The sequence below is a fragment of the Protomyctophum parallelum genome, assembly GCF_964188405.1.
Source record: "Protomyctophum parallelum genome assembly, chromosome: 5".
NCBI lineage: Eukaryota > Metazoa > Chordata > Actinopteri > Myctophiformes > Myctophidae > Protomyctophum > Protomyctophum parallelum.
The window spans coordinates 32,310,243-32,323,910 of NC_139702.1; the positions used below are offsets into that span (position 1 = coordinate 32,310,243).

The window sequence follows — 13,668 nt, forward strand, 5'->3', positions numbered from 1 at the left end:
GACCTGCCCTGCTTCCCTCCCCAACCACAGGACAATTGTGCTCGCATACGTCAATGCATGATGCACCACAGTGGATTCGAACCCACAACCTCCGTGGTGATGGTTAGGGACTTTACCACCCGTGCGCCTCAAGCCAGTAATCTTGGATTAACTAGATTCATATCAAAATTGTAATCGCCACATCAAGTCAATAACAAAGTCAGCCTAATGTAATATCTGTGATCGTCTTTTTAAATCGATCAGTAGCTTTAGTGACAAAAGATATCTATGACCTGACTTTTGCATTATTAAACCTCAAAAAGTGTTAGATCAGGACCGGTCTAATAACTGTTCCCAGAATGAAAACAAAACATGCTGAGGCAGCGTTTATTGTGCCACACATTAATTAGTTGGAACCAACTCTTGACTATACTTCCAACAATCCAACAACTTTTATGTGCTGTGCTGCCTTTTCCTGAGAAAACATTTCTTACAAATCTCAGCTTATACGTGTTCTTTTATCTTATTACAACTAGTCCTTACCCGTCTGAATATATGAACACCAAATGATGTACAGTGTGGGTAATCCGATTTAATAGGTCATAGTATTGATGTAGGTATTTTGAGTGTACTCAGTCTGGGGCTGGGGGAGGAAGTTGGGATGAGCTTGGGAAGTTGGGATGGGTACAAAATTTATATTATTATTAGGCACGTGGTCCGTCGACCCCCAAGTGGTCCACGAAGCATGCCGTGGGGGGTCTGTGTGTTCCTCGGACTCACAGACATCTGTCTCTCTGTCACACAAATGCGTGCGCACACGCACGCACAATACACACACACAGCGCCCGTCCCTGCCGGCTTGTGTGGTCTGGCACCGGCACGCACGTGCATGCGTCCTGTCAGCGGACGTCACACACGCATGTGAGGTGCGATCGACTTGTCGTTGCGGTTGCACACCAGGTCTGGACTAGCCACTAGTCCGGTGGGCCGACCCGTGGTGGGCAACCCACCGGGCCGGGTGGCACTTGTTTGTGGTGGGCCGGTCTGGGTCAAATGTTAAATTAGTTGTCTGTTTCAGTGTAGTTGTCTGTTGGTTGTGTATCATTTATGTTGTTCTATGAAAGTGGTGGTATTAATTTGTATGTGCCTCGACCCGGCGCACATGCGCAGGCCGACGAAAGCTTTGGTGCTAGAGTTAAACAGAGATTAGAAAAAGGCTAATAAACAGTGTTGAATTTGTTAAATTGGAATAAAGGGCCTTTATCCCCCTCCATAAGGTAATGGACAATGTCTGTATGCAAATTCAGAGCCATTGGTGCAGCCAGTGACATTGCCTCAGACAAACATAATTCACATATTCACTTAATTATATGTTAGATTGTTATTTCTATATTTTAAGCTTTTTTATGCCTTATGTAAAGCATTTCGAATTGCCTTTGTGTATCAAATGTGTTATACAAATAAACCTTTGTTATATAATTTATTCCCCCTTTATGAGACAGATTTGTTGTTGCTGCTGCTTTGTGTGTTTGTGCTTAGCCTGAGAGGCTGGCTTCCCAAATAGCTTTGATTGGAGTTGATAAGAGAAGTTTAATTGTACCCACCCACTCAGCAGAAACACTAACACTGTGTTTATCTTGTGTGTGTGTGTTGTGTGTGTGTGTGTGTGTGTGTGTGTGTGTGTGTGTGTGGTGTGTGTGTGGTGTGTGTGTGTGTGTGTGTGTTGTGTGTGTGTGTGTGTGTGTGTGTGTGTGTGTGTGTGTGTGCGAGTGTGTGCGTGTGTGTGTGCGTGCGTGCGTGCAGGTGATAGCCGTGGTGATGGATGCATTTACAGATGTGGATATCTTCAGAGACCTGCTGGAATGCATCCTACAAACGCAAAGTTCCTGCTTACATCATCATCGACACAGCGTCCCGTGCCGAGTTTCCTATCTATGTGTGGCAGAGCTGATATGCACCGTGGACACCTAAAGGTAAGCGCATGTCGCACCTGTATGTTTTGGTAAGCAAGAAAGGGTGCACTCACTGTCTGCCCTTGATAAGACCAAACTAACGTTCAACAACAGGCAAGCACTAGCAAGTTTTACTTTTAAACTATAAAACATGTACCTGGCAGCAGTTATGACTTCAGCCATTCACTAAAGTCACTAAACTGAACCAGTGAGGTTAACTGCCATTTTATACCGCAGGGAGAAAGATACATTGCTAAGCACATTCCAGTCTGTGCTGCAGGCAATTAGACGCACCACATGCAAGTGTGCGTAAGTAAATGCACTCTGTTTCCAGTCAAATGTTTATGTTCTGTCCCTCTTTGGAGTCCTCAAGGATAACGATTAAGATACAATTTGGCAGATGCACATTTTGATACCACTGAATCTTTGCTGCCCTCAGAAGTACCCCCTTCATTTATCCTGCAAATCCCAGTCTGTAAGACTCATTAGAGAGCGTGAGTACACCATTAGTACCGACAGGGTTTAGAAATATAAGCAGAACACTATGGACAGACAGCGTATCCATTATTTGCTTTTTAAAATCTGGCTATGAAATAATGTGTTCCAGTTTGAATTTAGCCAGCAAAATGATTCCAGTGATCAAGTTCCTTGAAAGAACAAACTCATCTTTCCGTACAATGCAACTACTATAGTATCTGTGAGAATCTGTGAGATTTGCTACTGAACATAAAAAGAAAAATTACCCGCGAGGCTTGGCCGGGAACCACGCCCTTATCACAGGGCCAAAGACAAATACCGCAGGGTGTGTCATACGCACACACACAAACACACACACACACACCCCCCCCCCCCCCCCCCCCCCCCCCACACACACACACACACACACACACACCATGTTCGGACGTGCAGAGTCAGCAAACATGAGGTTAGTCAGTGTGGTTTGAATGGAAGAACCTCTGTCTTTTAAAGACAAGTAAGTTCATCCCATTCGCCATGTTTATTTTTCCTGTTGAAGTCCTCAGTGTCTTCGGGACTTAATCCCATAGAGGCAGTTTTGAATAGCATTGTAGTGTATTTATTCCCATTATTGCATTACTGTATTGCACTCTGGTTGGACGCCACTATGCATTTCATTGTCAAAGTATTTGTATACTATGTGCAGTGACAATAAATTGAATCTAATCTAATCTAATCTAATCATTGGCAGTGTGTGACCATTGACGGTGTGTGTGTGTGTGTGTGTGTGTGTGTGTGTGTGTGTGTGTGTGTGTGTGTGTGTGTGTGTGTGCGCGTGTAGAACCTGCGTGTGCGCAGTTGTGGCGGTGTGGAGTTCTGCACGCGGTCAGCTGTGAAGGTGCGTGGGTCACTGAGCCAGAGGTTTCTGCTGGTGGATGGAGACAAAGCCATCTCTGGCTCATACAGGTATGGTGAACATGGCTACATTCTATAGGGTTCTCTACACAGAACTACATAATTTACGCTAGGGCAGTAAGGGCACTGGAAGCCTCTGCTGCTTTGTGCATGCTTGTATGTGTGCACGTACGCACGCACGGGCGCACGCGTGCATGCTTGTATGTGTGCACGTACGCGTGTGTGTGCGCGTGCACACACACACACACACACACACACACACACACACACACACACACACACACACAACACACACACACACACATACACACAGCTATAGTTTATACTAATCCTGAGCCAATTTCCCACTGGCCAAAACACACACACTCAAATCTGGCTTTTGTCTTTAGGAAAGGCTACAACCGGCATTCATTTTCCCTGACAAATGACTCCGGGCAGGCCCCTAAAAGTAGATATGTGTGAACCAGAGAAATAATTTACGAGTACATTGTGTGCGAGTAAAGGACCAACCGTAATCTCCTCAGTCCAAAGTAGACACATGCTACCCATGTTGGCCCTGGGGTGGCACTGGAGGAAAGGCTATGGGGGTCATCCAAATCAGTGTCCTTGCTACAGTAAGAACAGTAAATACCATGGCAATTCACCACAGAGCTATTTATTATCTGGAGAAAGGGCTGAATTTCAATCAAAGTTGCTCACTCAGCGCATGTGGATGGCTATATTCCACTCAGCGCATGTGGATGGCTATATTCCAAATGTATTTGGTAAGAACAAAGAAGACCCTGGAAAACGTGCAAGATGTCATCCAAGAGCATGCTGTGTATTAACTGCACAAAGAAAGTACAAATGAGAATAAATTGCTAGTACAACTTAAAGTACAAAAGAGAATTGCTAGTACAACATTAGAGAATGCTGAAGAACAAGTGTTGTGTTGGCAGTGGCACCACCCCAGCTCCAGAATGATAGCTATTTAACAACTCAAACCCTATATACTTCTTCCCCCAGGGGTCTGTCCATATTGATTGATTGATTGATTGATTGATTGATTGATTGATTGAAAATGTTACTAACAGTTTGTAGAATGGGTACAGTTCAACGAAAGTTGAACTGTACCCACTGTACCCACTTGTTTACATCAGGGTCCTCCGTTTTCAATTCAACAGAACATTTAAAGAGATACAAATGTATCTATACTTGGTCCTCTTCACCGAAAATAGCTCATCTACAAGCTCACAACAGGCCACGTTGCGACGCGTTTTTGCCAAATGTTTGCCTATTTTCACCGAACGTTCGCCTATTATGAGTGACCTTCCCAGAATAGGGATGCTAGGGTAGTAGTTGTCCAGCATGTGTCAGTATGTGTTGTTTTTCCCCCCCAGCTTCACGTGGTCCTCGTCTCGCCTGGACCGTAACCTCATCACCGTGATAACGGGGCAGGCGGTGGAGACATTCGACACGCAGTTCCGCGACCTCTATCTGACCTCCAGGGGCGTGTCTCTCTCCAAGGTCTCTGTGAACGACGAGCCCGTCCTTGACCCCGTGCCCCAGGCGGCTCCCATTCCGGTACCGGCCAGCATCGCCAGGAAACTCATCAATCCCAAGTACGCCCTGGTCACCTCCGGAAACCACGCGAGCACCACCTCGTCTGACCGGAACTCCAGCAACAAGAACTCAAAAGGGCTCAAGTTCCCCAAAGGACGCGTCAAAGAGCGGGTGGAAGCTCCGCCCCTGCATCCCGGATTAGCCGATCTGGAGAAAGCGTACTTGATCCCTTACCTGCCCACGTGGCCGGACCCGGACCCGCCCAAGGACGTCATTGGTTTTATTAACATCAGAGACGACAAGCGGGCGTTCCAGGTTCATCTACAGAGGTCGGAGATGTTCGAGGTCAGCCAGGCCATACGCTTCAGGTCGCCTTTCACAGCAGAACCCACACCGTGTGAAAAAGACACACCAGAGGGGGCTACACGTCCCACAGGTACAGACACCTCTGGGAAAACAGGTAGGGAAGCCTTGGTTCCCCTCGGCCAGTCTAACACACAGCCGCAGCATACACACTCTTCCTCCATAGAACACACAGATGAGACAGATGCCAGTAGACCATCTCAACAGCCGAGTGTATCTCAAGCTGAGGACACACACAAACCTGATCCACACACTAACAAACCCCAAGATAAAGACACTAGTACTTCACAGCCCAGGGACACTGCTAAACAAACTCCAGAGACACTTCCCGCTCCTTCAGCGCCTCCAATCCCCAAACGCCGAACCCTGCAGTTGGTCATAGACGCCAACCCCTCAGAGCAGTCCGGCCAACCACCTCAGGTCACCCTGATTAAAAAGGACCAATCGGACACAACGCCGGTACAAACCCAGGAAGATAAAAATGCGATGCATGGGCGTGTCCGTGGCCTATCACTGGAGGAGACCAAGGACGGTGGCAGCGTTGGCGAGGGCAGTCAAGACAGTACCAAAGTCTTGTGTGACCGCACAGCCAACGACAACCCCTCGTCGGAGGAGGAGTTCTACGACTGCAGCCAATCGGACTCCAGTGAGCCTACGGCCAGCGAGCCTCTGGCCAATGGAGTCACGACCACGGGATCAGGCCGTGAACATCGTGCACAAGGCGATGGGGTCAACCAGATGGCCCGTCTGTCCCAGAGCATGGTGGACCTCCGGGACCCCCAGCAGTCAGAAGACACTAGCAACGCTCTCCTCCTCGAATCGCGGCAGCTCCGTCAAAAGTCCTACCCGTCACCACACAGGCACATAGGACAGGTAAGGTCCTACCCGTCAGCACACAGGCACATAGGACAGGTAAGGTCCTACCTGTCAGCACACAGGCACATAGGACAGGTCTCTAACTCTAGCTCTAACTGAAGTGGTGTCCTTCATGCTCGGAGTCGTCAGTCGTAAAGCGGTGGGAGGTATTAGTTGGTGAGTTAACCCATTTTAGATTTTTAGGTATATACAGTATATAGCAACATAAGTTGTTCAGAAAACTCTTAGGATTTAAAACAGTGGTTCTCAAAAATAGCAGATACTGGTATACATCTTCCATCTTTGAAAGATCTGGAGAAATCCCCAGCAAAAATAGTTAACATAGCATCAAAGACAGTTTCAAAATATATTGAAAATATTTGAAACATTTGGAACATTTTAACAGCACATTTATTTGCAAGAAAATAGGCAGTTAATAAAAGTACACACCTGTGTATTCAAGACACTTTCAGAGTAGCGTTGACCTGCATGTGATGCTCTCATCATTAAAGGAAATAAGTCATCACTGAACCTACTCATCCTGAATATTCCTATATGAATCCTGATGATTCCCTAACAGTATGAGGTTCAACAGATCTATTCTACACCAGTGATTTTTCTTTCTGTCTTAATAATACGATCCATATCAGACTTATCTCCATAAAAATGTCTTCATTACTGTAGCAAACCAATAAAAATGAAATTATGAAAACATTAAGAGAACACTTTAAATCACAGTACAGTATAAATGGCAACATTAATGTGCTTCTCTGGCTTCTCTGTTCACGTTGGCATGGTTTCAATTGGTTCATAAAACAATGTTTCTCCAGAAATAGAATTTTAGAATCAACAATCTGCACTTTAATGCCATAACTGCCGAAAGAATTAAGGCGATATGAAGTTCACAGTGTTGGATTTACATTTCTTGCCATTTTCTTACATTTCAAGTCTCTGCAAGATACGCGTTAAAATCCAATTAAATCCTACTTAGTTGACTGGGGTGCCCCAGGGCTCTATTTTAGGTCTACTCCATTTCCTTCAATACACAATCCCTTTGCCGTAAATAGCTGATCTACAAGCTCACGACATGTTACAAACGCAATGTGTTGTGAGCTTGTAGACCTGACGTTTTAGCAAAATGTTAGAAAACAACCAACAACCGTATAGTTGTATATACCGTACGTGACATGTAGTCAAATGAGCTTAACATGCAATAAAACTGGTGTGGTCCTTTTAAAGTCCTGTTGTAACATTTGATAAGATAGCAGTGTGTACATTTGCACTAGTAATTCATGTGTGCGACTGAGTGCAGAGGTTCCCAAGAATGATCTTTGGTGAGCAAGTTGGCACTCCTGTGAGTCCTGTAGGCTGTTATATAATAACTGGTTTTGGGGATGATTCTTTTATTGACTTGAGTTGGGGTTTTTGGCAGTTGTTTTTGTGCATGCAGACACATTCACACCAAAAATCCATCTGAACCGAGGCAGGCCACAGCCTGCCTTGTGCACATGCCCTACCTGGATAGAGGGCTCGGCTGATCATGCCAGGGAGGATGATGAAAATGAAAGGTAGCATCTTCAGGTAGGACGCCAGGATGGATGCTCCTTTCACGTGACTCAAGTTCTTGGCAGACAGGGAGCGTTGGACGATCACCTAAGCAAATATAGAAAAAAAGGAAGAAAATAAGCAGTGAAAGTTGCTTCATCACCATGTTATAATAACGATCAGTGTGCATACAAAATAAACACTGGTGTGTTTAACCACGTACACATCAGGAGCGTTTATTTTGTGTGTGTGCGGCATACAACACACGCACACACACACACACACACACACACACACACACACACACACACACACACACACACACACACAGCATCCTTGCCTCCCCCGTTACCATCTTGTTGACTTCATATAATGTCTGATCGTACGTAAATCACTGCTGTTTCTTTATTCACAGTAGTAAAACCTAGTGATATTTAGGCCATGTACAGTATATAAGATTAGACGTATACTGTAGATTTACGTTTGGACACTGACGTTATGTGAAGTCTACAAGTTGGTCACACATTTAGGCAGGTCACCAATTCCATCTTTAACACTGCCATGCCATCCTGGAGGAGGCGAGGATGCAGAAACGAGGTTATTGGAACATGGCTACAGAACCTCGTCTAGACACCGCAGCCCTTACAGTACCCACACGCCACACCGTAATAATAACCCTTTCCTCTGTCTCCTTTTATTTGTTCATTTATTTCTTTACTTTCTCCTCCTACAGTTGTTCCAGTCTTCAGGGAGGTCTCCGGGTCGCGACGGTCAGCGAGGAGGAGCCAAAGTAGTGATCGGCAAACCAGGAAGTTATCGCCGCCACTCGCTCATATCTGAACCTGTGATCGGAGGTCACCGTTACTGGCAGGGTCAAGGCCTGGACACCGGACAGTTGCCCAGGGACACGCGTTCCGGGCGGTCTCCACGGAGACACAGCCCGGGCAACAGGAGTACTGGCCACGCCTCTCCACAGCCACCGGCCAATCAGACGGGCGTCCTTGGCGTTTCGTTTTCCAAACTAGCCAATCTGAAACACCTTAAGGCGCGCGCGTTGGGAGGCGGGTCGCAGAAGAAAGCACCTCAGTCTAAAAAGGATGCCAGTTAGTTTAGGTCACTGTTTCTCAATGTCAGGTATGGGAGCCACCAGCGGTCCAAATGGCTCCTTAGATGTCTGTTAGTCTGAGAGTGTACAAATGGAACCAAATAGTCCATTGTACACTCTCAGAGGTTCCATTAGAACAGGTCTGTGGTTCCCGTGGGCCTGACGTTGAGAACCAGTAGATTAGGTCACCTGTGGGCCAGCGAGGGAACACTGTGTTGGTGTAAAGTTACTGAACATTCAGGACGTGTTGAATAGTTCTTTAGCGTGGAGTCGACTCTGTCTCCACAACATGTTCGTCAGTTCTAGCTTTTGGACTTTGGAGGCTCGGTGCACACAAGCTAATGAACTGGATTGTTTGATGATATGACACAGACCCATCAGGGTCTCATTTAATATTACTGTTTGAATGCAAAGGATCGATCGACTGCCTAGTTAATGTTTACGTTGATTATTCAACATAACAATTGCGAACAATGAAAGGGAGACGTGTGTACGAAGACCTGACATGGGTTAACATAATCACAAAACAGGCTTAATGCCAGGAATGTCTGTGACTGCAGACCACTTTGATATTATTTTATTTCATTCTGTGTAGATAATGATGTCAGCCCTGACCCAGTGGTTATTTGGTTATCTGGCTCTGATTAGTTTCAGGGTTGCGGGCACCACTGTGATTGGCTACTGGCATTGTGGGGGGCGGGAACATGGTGAATAATTTTATCAGATTGTAACAAACCGCAGCTCCATGTTGACGACCATGGCAGACGTACTGTTTCCTTGTTTAAAATATGTATATTATTATGAAGCATCATAGTACAGTGCATTTTTCATAGGTCATTTCAGACACACATGCTTCTCTTTCTGCTTTTTAAGAAATAAATTACTGGACAAACATTAACAATGTTTAAACATTGTTGTGGGACCTAACGTGAATGTTGTAAATAAAAGAGAACATTGAATGTTGTAACTAAAGCCCTCTGATCTTCTATCCTTTTAAGCTTCTCTTAGCATTTCAGTTTGTACAAATTCCTGTTGAAAGTGTTTGCACAACAGTATTCCATAAGTCATTTTGACAGGATCTGCATACCAACATTTGGCCTCAGGCCTCCAGCCAGTGGTATTTCGTAGACTAACTATGATGGAATATGTTCTTCGACTACCTTTTTTCACTGACAAAAACAAAATAAAAACTGAACAATGATGTCTAAAACAAAATGTATTGACAATTTTGTCAACAAATAAAAACTAGATTAAAATGGGAGGGACTAGTGGAGAAGAGATCGAGTAGAACTGGATTGTGCTTGGGTGTTCTGACAATATCCGATCTACAAGCTCACTAGCCTGGTTAATAAACCAGACTAATATCGCACGGACCGCGGGATATTAGTCTGGGGAGGCTCAGCTTGGATTTCATTTCCAGGGAAACATTTTCTCTTTAACGCAATTGGTCAGAGCTACTGTCAGTCAAAGGTCTCAAGCATTGAAAGTCACTGTACCAAAGCCCGCCCATATTGCATACCGTGTCCCGATTGGCCGCCCACATTCTCTGGTGTAGGAAATGGGCGTACAATTGAGCCTCTCCAGACCGAAATCCGCCGGCAGGCAATTTATTTTTGCCAACGGCTGATTCGGTCTGGTTTATTAACCAGGCTACAAGCTCACAACATGTCGTGCTGTGACACGTGAGGTTGCAGATCGACAACATGCAACCAAGTGTAAAATCTGCCATTACGACGACGCCATCAAGGCCTGCCAAAATAAAAGCTTTGCCGGCAAAATGTTGATTTACTCGACTAAAACTTTTCAGATGACCAAAATAGACATTTCATTCAAAATAAAACAAAATGTGCCTTCAAAATGAACACTGGCCAATGGTTAAACAAAACGCCTGCAGTCTCCCATGGCTAGCCTGAATGTGGACAGCAATTCTGTGTGTATGTGTGTACCTGGTCGGTGCACCAGTACCAGGTGGCCAGTATGGTGAGTCCGAGGGTCATGCCAGGCCAGGGCAGGTCTCCGGTGGTGGCATCTCTGAACAGGTGCATGGCGTCCTCACGCGGCAGGTGGCAGGTGCTGTTGGGAATGGTCTTATTGGGCACCGCCTTGCTATACATCTTCTCCAGGTTACTGTAGCCACCGATCTCGTTAAAGGCTGTAAACCATGCACGCACGAACGCACGCACACACACACACACACACACACACACACACACACACACACACACACACACACACACACACACACACACAATTAGAGACAATAATTGTCTATAATTACAATTATATCCTCAAATTATTAATCGTGTATTTATGTGTATGCATATGCCATACCAGTAATGGTAAGAATAATTGCTCCGATAATCATGACAAAAGTCTGCAGAGTATCCGTGTAGATTACAGCAGCAAGGCCCCCTGAAGAAAGAGCAAGAAGGAGGGAGGGAGGGAGTGAGAGACATGCTGGAGATGTGAGGACATTTAAAACAAAGCACTACACATACACGGTATAATACAAGCAGTGCCACGATGATATCAGCTCGCCCTGCATTGCCATGGGGTTATTGAGCCGAAAAGACTTTAAGTCTTTCGATGCCCAGCCTTGTGTGTCTGTGTGTACCCCACAGCGATGATTTGATTGGCTGAGGGCTTAAAAGTATAGATAAACAGTGATGATGTATGAATGATGCATAAGAGCGCCCTTCACTTCACACAAGTGTGATTTATTTTTCTTTCCTCACGGCTGGGTTATATCACAGTACATTATCCTCCTCCCCTACCTCTCTCTCTCACTGAGTGAGACGTAGTGGATGTACGTATATGGGCATGTGACATCAACACACAACAGAAACCGCTAACAAAGAATCACATACTTATGCAGACATCAGGTACGTCCGTATTCGTTCAAAATCCAACTGCCGTTTTGCGCTGGCATCGGGCTGTGGGCAGATCCATATTTGGAATCCGCACTGACGACGGAAAATGTATCTTCCCACAATGATATTTTATTAGTGTTGTAGCAGTAGCTAACCAGACTATGGTCATGCCTCGTGACATCACGTGCATGATGTCATCAATATTAAGCCGGGAGCCCATGTATGGAGATCCCTGATGTCATCAATATTGGCCAGCAATTCTACATCTCACCTCAAACCTCAAACCCTTAGATCTCCATATATGGAGCTGACCTGTTCTGACATTCCATACTTCTGATCCTTCCCCATCCATCCTTCCTCTTCGATGTCTCCCTTTTGACTGATACCTGTCCATTTAAACTGTAGACGATCCTGCCCCAAAGTTATTAGTGCAGCCAAGCCTGGCAGCCGGCGAAAACTAGAGTTCTCAACAGGCCAGAAAATTAAGGCCCGGCCCTACCTGCATGGGTACCCTGTACAGAATTCATTCCATATGTTGATCTGACCCCCCATGCCAAAGCGCCAGTGCTCGCCCAGCAGTTTGCTGTCACCCAGGCGGATGCGTGCACGTGACCTGGGTCACTTCTCGCCCTCAGGCGTCTTACTGGTACTTATTCTGTATAAACTGGTTACCTGTGACATCATGTGTGTCAATACATCATCATCGTACTGTACTTAGCGAGCTGCTCGAGGGAAATTGCAACCACACTTACAATTTCCCCAGAATTGCGAATTGTCTAGTTAAAGATCATGATCATGCACAAAAGACTGGCTTCCTAGACCAGTCCTTTCTCCATGCCCTGACAGGGCAAATAGTCCCCTAAGCCAAATCTCCTGAGATGTTTTTCTTTGACACCTCTTCTTAAAACAGTTTCCGTGCCAGGAATGGATTACTCCAGGTTAATGTCGCTGCCAACCCCGCTAATACCGCCTTTTGTTTTATGTGTTTAATCCGCCGTAATGTAATAAATAAAAAGAAAATCCGTCTTCGCCGCGGAGAAAGAGAGTAGATGCATTTGTTTTGATGACGAAACCGGAAATCGTCACATGCTGTGGGCTGCTAGGGCTTCTGGGAAATTGAGGCCAATGCAAACGAATGGGGTTCAACGCCTCATGGAGGAGGGTCCTGTGCTGCGTCTTCCGGGTGTACCAAGATGGCGGGTGGTGCGATCGTTCATAACAAACGGAGGAAGCTTTTTTCGCTCGATTTTCGCGGATTAAAAGCCCAAATAATTCAGCGTATGCTCTAAAGGTAATACAACAATCTCGGCAGTGAAGGGGGGTTGATTAAAATGCGGGTTAAGCGTGTAAAACAGTCAAACTGTTAAATTGTGATAAATATGAACAGGCTATACTATCTGGCTTAGGAGGACGCCCCTGCCATGCATAGTCCACCATGGGAGGTTCGACAGGCCCAAAGCCTAGCAGGACGTCTATGAAATAATATCTAAAAGGTATAATAATGTGTGTGCATCTGTACAGTACCTGCTATGGTGTAGAGAGCAGTGACCACCAACATGAGAACAGTGGACAGGTAGAGGTTCCAGCCCAGACAGACCTGGACAAACAGTGCTCCAGAATACAAGTCAGTCTGGAACAAAACACAACACTTCCGTTGTCACTGTGACGATGTTGACGGGAAAACAGTATTCTGTGTTATGATACAGTAGCTATGGGGAATTTCACCAAAACGGAGCTGTGTTCTATTGAGTATTCTATTGAGAAGTAAAAAATAACTAGAATATATTCCTTAATTATTAACAGTCTGCAAATAGTACAGTGGTACAATTATACAATGATGCTAAATAAAGTATAACACAAAAAAGCCCTAAGAGCTTGTTTCCATCCTGGAAAACGAGTGGATTCCGCTTCAGTACACGTAGTGAATGAAGAGGAATTGAATGCACGTTTTCCAAGAGGGAATCCCTGCCAGAGAAGAAAATGCACTTGAATTTGCAATTGAAAATACTACTACAGTCTATGTTCTACCTCTCTATAGGGGAGGGAAACCACCTCCAACGGTAACCGGAACGAACACCCCAAATAT

At 45.4% G+C, this 13,668-nt stretch overlaps 1 protein-coding gene and 1 pseudogene across 2 annotated transcripts in view; both read left to right on the forward strand.

Annotated features, from left to right (window-relative positions):
- Positions 1 to 6,599, forward strand: part of fam83gb (family with sequence similarity 83 member Gb) — a 106,703-nt gene extending 100,104 nt beyond the window's left edge. Inside the window, exon 5 of the transcript XR_014569290.1 lies at positions 6,245 to 6,599. The gene's annotated coding sequence lies outside the window, so the exon portion shown is untranslated. The remainder of the gene's footprint in view (positions 1 to 6,244) is intronic.
- LOC310858330 overlaps positions 1 to 9,896 on the forward strand; it is a 10,841-nt pseudogene extending 945 nt beyond the window's left edge. The window contains exons 3-6 of the transcript XR_014571044.1: positions 1,783 to 1,952; positions 3,229 to 3,353; positions 4,682 to 6,080; positions 8,341 to 9,896. The product of XR_014571044.1 is annotated as an uncharacterized misc_RNA (transcript). The remainder of the gene's footprint in view (positions 1 to 1,782; positions 1,953 to 3,228; positions 3,354 to 4,681; positions 6,081 to 8,340) is intronic.
- Positions 9,897 to 13,668: the final 3,772 nt, after the last annotated feature.